The sequence below is a fragment of the Etheostoma cragini genome, chromosome 10 (assembly GCF_013103735.1).
Source record: "Etheostoma cragini isolate CJK2018 chromosome 10, CSU_Ecrag_1.0, whole genome shotgun sequence".
Classification (NCBI taxonomy): Eukaryota; Metazoa; Chordata; class Actinopteri; order Perciformes; family Percidae; genus Etheostoma; species Etheostoma cragini.
In genome coordinates, this window is record NC_048416.1 from 5,755,940 (window position 1) to 5,765,697 (window position 9,758).

The 9,758-nt window shown below is 38.6% G+C and overlaps 1 long non-coding RNA gene across 1 annotated transcript in view; it reads right to left on the reverse strand.

The window, feature by feature from the left end:
• The window catches only part of LOC117951388, a 23,091-nt gene extending 17,609 nt beyond the window's left edge, over positions 1-5,482 (reverse strand). Inside the window, exon 1 of the long non-coding RNA XR_004658154.1 lies at positions 5,180-5,482. This is a non-coding gene — a long non-coding RNA (uncharacterized LOC117951388). The remainder of the gene's footprint in view (positions 1-5,179) is intronic.
• Between the last annotated feature and the right edge of the window lie 4,276 nt (positions 5,483-9,758).

The window sequence follows — 9,758 nt, forward strand, 5'->3', positions numbered from 1 at the left end:
TTCAAATCAGCAATAAATATAACAATTTTTGATCAACTCATATCAACTCATATCAATTGCATGCTTAAATAGCATACCAATTAAAGCCCCTAACAGTTCAAGAGAACCCGACCCACTTCCGTGTTCAATCTGACCACTTCCGGTTTAGGCCCCGCCCAGTCCGAGTACGGATCCGGATACAGATAATTCATGTGGTAAACAGATACAGATACAGATACAGATAATGCTGTACTCGCTCATCCCTAATCAGTATACAGCCAAAAGATAAAACACAGTCTTACTGTCCAAATTTAACACAAGACTGTGAACAAGGGATAGTGTAGAGCGTTACAGAGTTGTTATTATAGTTGTTGTATAGTTTACACACATTATTCAAAAGTTTAATTTTATTTTGTTTTGACTTTTTGTTTTTAAATTTAGTTTGAATTAGTTTTAAACCGGGTTTGCTATTTTAATCAATTCGATTTGACACGGAATGTTGGATTTTCTGGGTTTCCAGTCGAAAATTATACAGTATACAGTAAGTCTACGGTATAGACTGTATAAAACAGGTCTATGGTTGGAAATGTTAACTCTGAAAGATAACGTTCTTCATTCTATGAAAGACAAAGGCGAAAACTAAGGACATTTATTCAATAACTTTATTTTATTTAGTTTTGCAAAGAGACAATACCGTTTTTGCTAGTTACCGTTTTTTTCTAATGCAGTTCCAAATGCAGTTCAGTGAATATTTTCATTTAACAAAAATCAAAACAAAAAATGTCACACAGAAAAGAGGTAACACAGAAAAGAGGTAACACAAAAAAATAAACAAAAGGTGGGGAAATACAAGACAGGAAACGAAACCAGACAAGACAAGATAGAACTAGATTACTACAAAATAAAACTGGAAACCAAAACAGAACTTCAAAACCACAACATAAATCAGTAATCTGACACAAAATATTAAAAAGAAGTTTATTGATTTATATATGATTGTTTGGCTTCCGCTAAATAAAAATAATCCATTCCGTCTCTACAGTTGGAATCCTGCGTCCATGGCAACGTAAACTGAGCCTACTAAACTCAGCTGTATATTTTATGAGTTAGGCTGTTGGGGTGCTAGAGTGCTATCACTATAGCTATAGGTGGACAAATGCTGGCTAGCTGCTGTTTTAATCACGACAGGAATTGACACATTAGCTTAAGCGTTGTAAGGAGCCAGCAGGCTATCAGCTGCTCTAATTTACATAAAACTGAACATTTCCGTTGACGGTGAAGTGAGACGCGGTGAATAGCTTATTTGGGAATATTAATGTTGACGTTTATTTAATTATTCATCTTGTTTCCTTTTTGCACAGCCGCTGCAGTTGATACATCTGCTATGTTAAACATGTTGCAAAGTTAGCTAACTAATTAGCGTTGTTGTCCCAACGGCCGTATATAATGATCGAGCCACCAGATCTGGTGTCATTGCTTAAATTGGAGGACAAAAGTTGATCCCCGTTTCCCTACTTTTTGCCACAGCTGATAAATTATCCAGACTTTTTTCAGTGGGTGGATAGCTGTTGTCCTCCAGAGTGAACAAAATTGCATCCATGGCAACGCTCTCCTTTAGCATGGCAACGGTGTATTATACTTAGCAATGGTCTGTTATCAAGAAAATAAAAGACCACAGAATGACTTAGAATTTAACCAAGCCATGTAAGGGATAATGTAGAGTGAGGTGGTTTTTATGGTGAATACAACCCCGACAGGTAATCAGGACTTGTATTACACTAAATGATTTGAGAAACGTGAATGGCTTCTTTGGGAATATTTCTGTTAGCGTTTATGTCATCATTCATCTTGTTTCCTTTTTTCACAGCCGCTGCATATTGACACACCTGTAAGTTAACGTCAAACACATTGCAATGTAGATAGCTACCTAAGCTAAAACATTAGCGTCACTGTGTCCACATTCAGACCATAGACAGTGTAAGAAGTAGACCAACAGATCCACGTTGTTTTGGACGGAGACCATTGAGGGGAAATAGAAGCACTTTTTCTGTGATGGCTAGGCGTTACTGCGCAGCTTCCAAATGAGTTTGACGACGTAGTTGTGACGTGGGCAACGTGTCTGAAAGTTATAAGTCTTCTGGTAGATGTGCCAAGAGAAATCTCAATCATTCCCAATTAGCAGAGACGGAGAGGTAGGTATATGCAGGGAGATAAGCACAGGCTTATTACTGCTAATTTACAATGCCAGTTAACATAGTAATTAAACTTAAACAGCTGATGGAAGTTGAAATTGTCTGCGAGCTTCTCCTGGCAATACGGTGATTTGTCGACCATGTGGCGGCAAGTTGCGTGGTTATGACGCAATCATTAGCTTATTTTTACATAAACGTCTGCTACGGAGCCATTACATGAGCTACAGGGTAATGGAGCCTTTTATACATTGTCTTGTTTCTTTGGAAATAAACAATGCACAAATAGAGTCTTGAAACACTTCAGCTTCATTCATTGTCAAAGTGGCGCCAAAATGAATGGCAGTCAATGGGATGCTAACGGCAGGTAATGGCTTTGTGGCATTAAAATGGCGCCATGGGAGCTAAGCTTATAGAGAGGCTTACCCCCATGGTTTCGGACGCCTTTCGCTGATAAATTATCCGGACTTCTTTTATTGGATTGATTGATAGCTGTCCACCAGTGTTGACAGAACTGCTATTGCAACGGTGTGTTATACGGCATTTTATCAAGAAAATAACAGACCGCATTCTAAATTAGAATTCAATTAAGCCATGTGATAAAACCTTTAATATGTGAATCATAATGCAGGCAAATCCTTTATAGAACAAAGAAAAAATCCATACAGGGTTCTATGTAAATGACTGTGTGTGTGTGTTTGTGTGATGTAAAACGCAACTTAAGTTTTGGTCTTGGCCAGTTACTCAACATTTATGTTTTTTTTAGGGTGGATGTTTCCTTAATTCTTGATCAATTGAAAACAGGATCTTAATCTTAAAATCTAAAAATGGTTTGGATTTTTATGCTAATCTTTTTTTAATGAATCTGGGTCCCAAGGCAAGAGTCCAAAATAATCATTAGTATGTTGGCCAAGACACCATTCAAAACCAAGGCCCCGAAATGCCACCATTAGAGCAAACACTTCTACGTTTGATAGTAAACGGTGCTCTGTATATCAGTTTTACATGGATCAGTTCTTCATACAATTGGCTTTATTTAGCCAAATTCAAGGGTTCACAATTCAGTTGTTCAGTTAATTCAGTAAATATTCAGTTAACAGTTTTCTGAAAAGAAAAACCACCACCGAAAAGAGAGGAAAAGAAAAAAAACATTTGCCAAATAATCCAACCACAAAATATCCTATTCTGATTTCATTAAATTATGCCTTTGTGTTTATGTACTGTCTATACACACATGATGCTTGTAAAACAGATCAATAGGAAAGAGAAGAAAATTAAAGAATCTACGATGAATTATTAGGGCCAACGCTGAAGAAAAAAATCCGAGAATGTAAGTAAAAACATTTTGAGGGAAGCCACGACACAAAAAGTAAATATGTCAAAAATAAGATGGTAGCTATCTTCATCCGACAGGCACCTTTGGACTGTGTGCTGCACTTGGGAATGTAGATTTTCCAAACCAAACCCTAAAGGCCTCCAATAACCTGGGGCGTTTTCTTCCCCCGATCTATTAATTTACAGATCAATATATTTCGAACCGTTGTCATGTTATGAGACCTTTCAGACAGAACCTGAATGTGACATGCTGTGAATATGACATGCCGTAAAAACAACGTTTCTTTCCAAAACAAGGTACTTTTTAGGGATAAGCGAGTACAGCATTATCTGTATCTGTATCTGTTAAACATATGAATTATCTGAATCTGTATCTGTACTTGGACTAGGCGGGGCCTAACCCGGAAGTGGACGGTATTTGACCCGGAAGGGGATTGGATTGTCTTGAAATGGGCGGGGCTTTAACCAGTATGTTATTTTAAGCATGCAATGGATATGGGTTGATCAGAAATTGTTATATGTATTGCTGATTAGAAAACTATTTACATGACAGCATCAGCACTGAGCATCAGATCAGATTTTTTTGTTTTTGGTTCTTTTTTTATTTCCACACCAGGTATGTGTGAGTGAGTAAGAGCGAGACAGAGAGCGAGAGAGCAAGAGAGAGAGAAAGAAAGACAGAGAGAGAGAGAGAGAGAGAGGGGGTGGGGGGACTGTGTTCTACGGACCAAATAGGCCAATGTTGTTTTTCAGATCTGCAACTGGTTAGAGTCACATTCAACCAAGCACCATGTCTGAACAAACCCCACGTTTACCAGAATGTTACTGGTAACTAAGTAAGTAGTACAAACCGAAGTAAAAAACCAACCTGAAGCTGAAGAAACCCTAAACGTTAATGGAAAAGACCAGCAAACCTGAGTGATCGAGGTAGAGGCAGAGAGAGAGAGAGCTGTTCTGTGTGGGAGTGAGCAGAGTGGGACGCAGCAACACAATAAATCTGTATGTGTGTAGGGGACGGGCACTGTGCCTAGCCTATCACAGAACACAGACACAGTCAGCTACCCAATGAGGATTTTTATTCAATCCGAGCACAGATATTGACTCAAATTAATTGTATAATACTTGTATTCGGCCAAAGTGCTTTGTCCAAACTGAGTTTCCGGCTTATCTTTAGTGCTTTTCTTTATGTTTTTAGGTGTTGCACCGCAAAAACAGCATCAACCTGTCACATTTTGTTGTGTACTTGAGAGGATCATAAAACATCAACATGACTGACAAATATGCTTGGCAATGGTCTCAGTCACTGTTAATTGGTTTAGAAGGTAGGACAAGTGTGACTTTACTGGACGTTAGTCATGGCCAAATGAAGCTTCATGAAGGTTTTTTGCAGAACTCTATTGCACTATATGGCAATCTTGGTTTAAAGGTCCCATGACATGGTGCTCTTTGGATGGTTTTATATAGACCTTTGTGGTCCCCTAAAATTATTGAGGTAATGGCCAAACATGTATCATATTTACAGTTCACACATATGCACAATACTTTTTTTATTAAAAGACATATTGTAATGTAGCGCTTCCTCTCTTTATGTCACTCTTCTTTGGTCTTCCTCTCCCATTATACCACACTAGATAAAAGCTCTCTCACTCTGCAACAATGTTGTGATTACGACGGACTTATGCTGCGTTCCAGGCAACCTGTAACCCATGTTTTCACAAACTTCTACCCGTGAAAGTGCCCTGGAACGGTAGTCAAACCCGTAACTTACTACCTGTGAACTTGTACCAGATCGTTGTACCCCCAGTTACAGTTTTTGTGGTGTCACACACACATAAACAACAATGCCGACCCCTGTTGACACTGTACAGATGACGGTGATTAACGATGAGAAAGATAAATAAATAGATACAAAAAAGCAGCCTAAAGTAATTCCGCACATTGTAATTAAAAGAATACACATACCATTGTGTACTACTACAGGTTATAACAGGCACTGTACCGTGGACGGTACACTTACCTTCGCTGTGGAGCCGCTGTTTATTCCACTTGTAAACGTTTTTTTTTTTTTTATATTTACAGCATTAAATCTTCAACAACACGCTCATGCAGCAAACCATTGAAAGCTTTTTCCTTGTTCCTTTATTCACAGTGGTGAAAGATTGCCAAAACGTTTTATTTCATACCTCGCCAACAATCCAAGGAAGAAGAACATCCAAGCGATTTTATCAAAAACAAGCTGTTTACTTCACAATCCATGGGGTAAGCCTGTCCTCTCTAAGCGTAGCTCCGATGGCGTCCTTTTGATGCTACCAAGCCATCACCCGCCTTACTATTGACTGCCATTCATTTTGACAGTGAATAACTTTACATCTGAAGCGTTTAAAGACTGTATTTGTCCGTTGTTTATTTTTCCAATTAAACACAATAATGTATGAAAGGCTCCATTACCTTGTAGCTCAAGTTATTGTTCCATAACAGACGTTTTTATAAATAGAGGCTAAAGATTGTGTCATAACCACGCGACTTAGTGTCGCACAGTAGAGGAATCACCGTAGAGTACAGGTTAAGCTTGCAGACAGATTGGACATTAGCTGTTTAGGTTTAATTTTTAAAGTTTACTAGCATGTCAGTTAGCAGTAACTAGCCTGTGCCTATGATATCTCCTAACATATGCCTACGCTCTCCATCTCTGCTGATTAAGAATTAATGAGATTCCTCTTGCATAGCTACCAGAAGACTTCCAACTTTTAGACACGTTGCACACGTCACATCTACATCGTCAAGCTCAGCTCGGAGGCTACGCTGTAAACGCTCAGCCATCATCGGAAAAGTGCTTCTACTATCCTTCACTGTTCTCCGTCTAGAACAGCAGGATCTGTTGGTCCAGTTCTTTGACCACGGCTGTTACAGGCATACTAAATTCTCTGAAGTCTAATGATTTGAATGAGCCCTGATATGAACCAATCCAGCTATGGGAGCCTGAGAGAGCCCTGATGAAAGCCAATCAGGTTGATGATGTGACATTAGACCCATGTGCGGGAGATCGACATTTGCCAGGACCAGTTAAAACTAGATGTTACTCCTACCTGTTTAGCCAATAAGAAGACAAAGCTAAAGACATTAAGCTTCACAATGAAATTTTGACCCTGTGTTGGCTATGTCAAAGCAAAAATAGGGCCTTATTTATTGCATTTTACATCCTGTAAAATTTATAATTACTTATTTCTATATATTTATGTATATAGTTATTTCAAGTGTGTGTGTGATTGATGTTTGTATGTTTTTGTAGTTAAGAAGTTTTGTATTTTGCACTTTTTTGGCTTTTGTCTTTGCACTTTTCAAAAAGGAATTAAGAAACTAATCTGTAAAAGAAATTTGTATACAATCCATTATTGAGTCTATTGGCTTCTGTTTTTTTCTGTAGTAAACTGAGACATGTGGGTATGGGATTGTGGTGTCTGTATCTCACCAATTGTGTTTACAGCAGTGTATTCAAATAATTTTACAGATGCTTTACTTGGACAGAAATAAAAGAAATCGCCATTCTAAGCAGTGTAACTCTGTGTCAGTAAGGCCTAGAATCACCCTGACACTTGCTACAGGAAATTGAGAGTGTTAGCTTTCCAGTGGTATCGGGAACATCCCAAAGGACCAAAGTGAAAAGGAGCTGTATAACTTTTAATTTGGGTAGGACGTTTGTTTAACCTGGCCTAACATTGATTCAACCTGGAGCCCAAGACAAAAGATGTTCATAATCTCTGATTTAGATATTCAGAGATTTTCAATAGGGGCTTCGTGAGCCCCTGGGTGTCCTCAAATTTAGTGTAGGGGGGTCGCCAAATTACTCAAAATATTTGAAAATATACATTAATATGAATCCAACATATAAATAACAAAGATTGATGGGCCTATTTGTGAAAAAATGTGTTTAAGATAAGTTTACTATAGGTAAGCTATCCACTATGGAGCGTACGGTTAAACTTGAAGATTCAATGTGCCTTCCACATGTATGTTTAACGTTAAAGCATGTTGTATAAATAATGACCATTTCTTTTCATCCATTTGGCCCTGTTTAATACGCAACTCAATTGTATACAATACAAATAGTAGGGGGTCCCTACTCGGTCTCGAGGGGTCCCTGGCCTAAAAAACAACGTTGAAGGCTCTGGATATAAATAAAAAATGTGGCTTTCTATTGTTGCAATGCTTTTCTTCTCATTATCTTTTTTTGGCTTAAAATCTAATTTCATACAGCCCCAGATTTTAGTCATCTCCTGTTTTCATTTTTCTTTCTGCTTCTACTTAATATCTGAAATTGTGAAATAATAATAATAATGTGTTGATTATGACGGATGAGGGATGTAATTGTACTTCAAACCATCCGCTCTGCCTTTCAAAAAGACATAAGACTTACAACAAAAAAACCTTAACAAAAGGATGACAAAATGCCATTGTTAAAGTGAGGAGTTGTTGTATGTATCAATCAGAGCTGCCACTTGTGAATGTTCTTGTTTGATGAGCTATGTTCTGCAAGACAATTAATCCCTCCCTTTTGTCTTTATTGTCATGAACAAGAATAATGTCTATGTATTGGTGTGTTAGTGCATTGGTTACATTTTTCTGTTCACGTGCATTTTCTCAGATGTGATAATCTGTGTGCTAACATGTGCATGCAAACAGTTAAAATGACTGGTGTGTCCTTGTTTCCAGAATAGAGTAAGCCAGTAAAAGTGACAGGTCACACAAAGACAACGTTGTACTTTGGTATTAAAAGCCATCGTCTTTTATGGGGTGAAGAGAGAAGACAAGGGAGGCCCCCTATTCAAATAGTAATTGCTCACAGTTAATCATTGGCGCCTGTGTGTCATGAGACTGGGCACATTTTGCTTTGGGGGGAAATTAGAGTGTGATTGTACAACAGCGGTCGCCGCGAAAGTCAGGCTTCAAATTAAAGATAAAAAGAAAGTAGTATGGGGATTTTTATTGCACTGGATCCATTAGATTTCATAGTTTGACACAGAAACCAATACACCTGGGAAGACCGGGGAATACCGTTTAATTTCTGAATTCCCACATTGACGGCTGCTGCCATTTGTTCCCCCTCATTCTTTAATTGATATCAGAACAGTATCTCCCAAGTGGAAATGTTTCATAGCTGCAGATGTTGAGTTTCCTTCTGGGGGAAATTGGAAAGCGATTTTGAAGTGGAGGTTGCAGAAGCCGGGTGTCAAAGAGAAGATGGAGAAAAGAAGCTGGGGTGCACGGTGAGGAGTTTAATGTGTTCAATTACAGAGTTTAACACGGATAATGAGAGATCAGCAGAGGAATGAGATTGTGAGAGTCAGGGATAATTCAGAAGATTTTCAAGTGTGGTTCCATTTTCCCATCACTGTCCATCATGTCTAACGAGCCAATGAAGACCGAGAAAATCAAGCCCAAAAGCTCCCACAGCACGTCTTTTGCAACAGTGACATTGTAAGAGTGCATATGTTGAATATCTTTACTATACATACACCTCTATTGGACCATTTGACCTATAACACCAACAATCCCCATTCTGGTTTAATTCCCCCATTTACATTTGGTAATATGCTGGCTCTATAGACACTAAAAGTATAGTTTGTTTAAATGGAATCTGGTGAGTTTGGCGATGGCAATTTCTGAGCTGTTTCTGATTTAACAAAAATGTTTTTAGTCTTTAACAAAAAGGTCTGTCTCTGCAAGGATCCTTTCCATAATATTTTCAGACTATTTGTAATACCAATATGAGCTTGTCAGTGGCAAAACTAGCACTTTTAGTGGACGATTTGGGCAATTTGCCCTAATTGATTACATTGCAGTCCTGTTCCAACCGATTTCAAAGATTTTTGTTCACATTAGTTACCAATGTGTGGGAAAATAGTGAGTATTGGTCAGTGTCTGTGGAAATATATCCAGGAGTCCATGTTCATGGGTCACAAATCTCAGATTGGACATTGATTATATTATATTTACAACATCGCTGTGCCACTTGAATAATGCTCCCCCTTTGAGCACTAGTGTCCTTGTCCCAAAAGATGGCTGCTGCTGTTGACGGAAACACGCTACACTCGGGGCCCACTGCAGCTCAGGAGGATGTACATTGCCACCTGCTGAATTAATGCTAGTAGATGGCTCTCCACAGAAGTGCAGCTGCGAGCATTTACACACTGCGACATGCACAGTACCTACTGTACTGTGCCTCTCCAGCACCTGCCACACACTGTATGTCTCTTA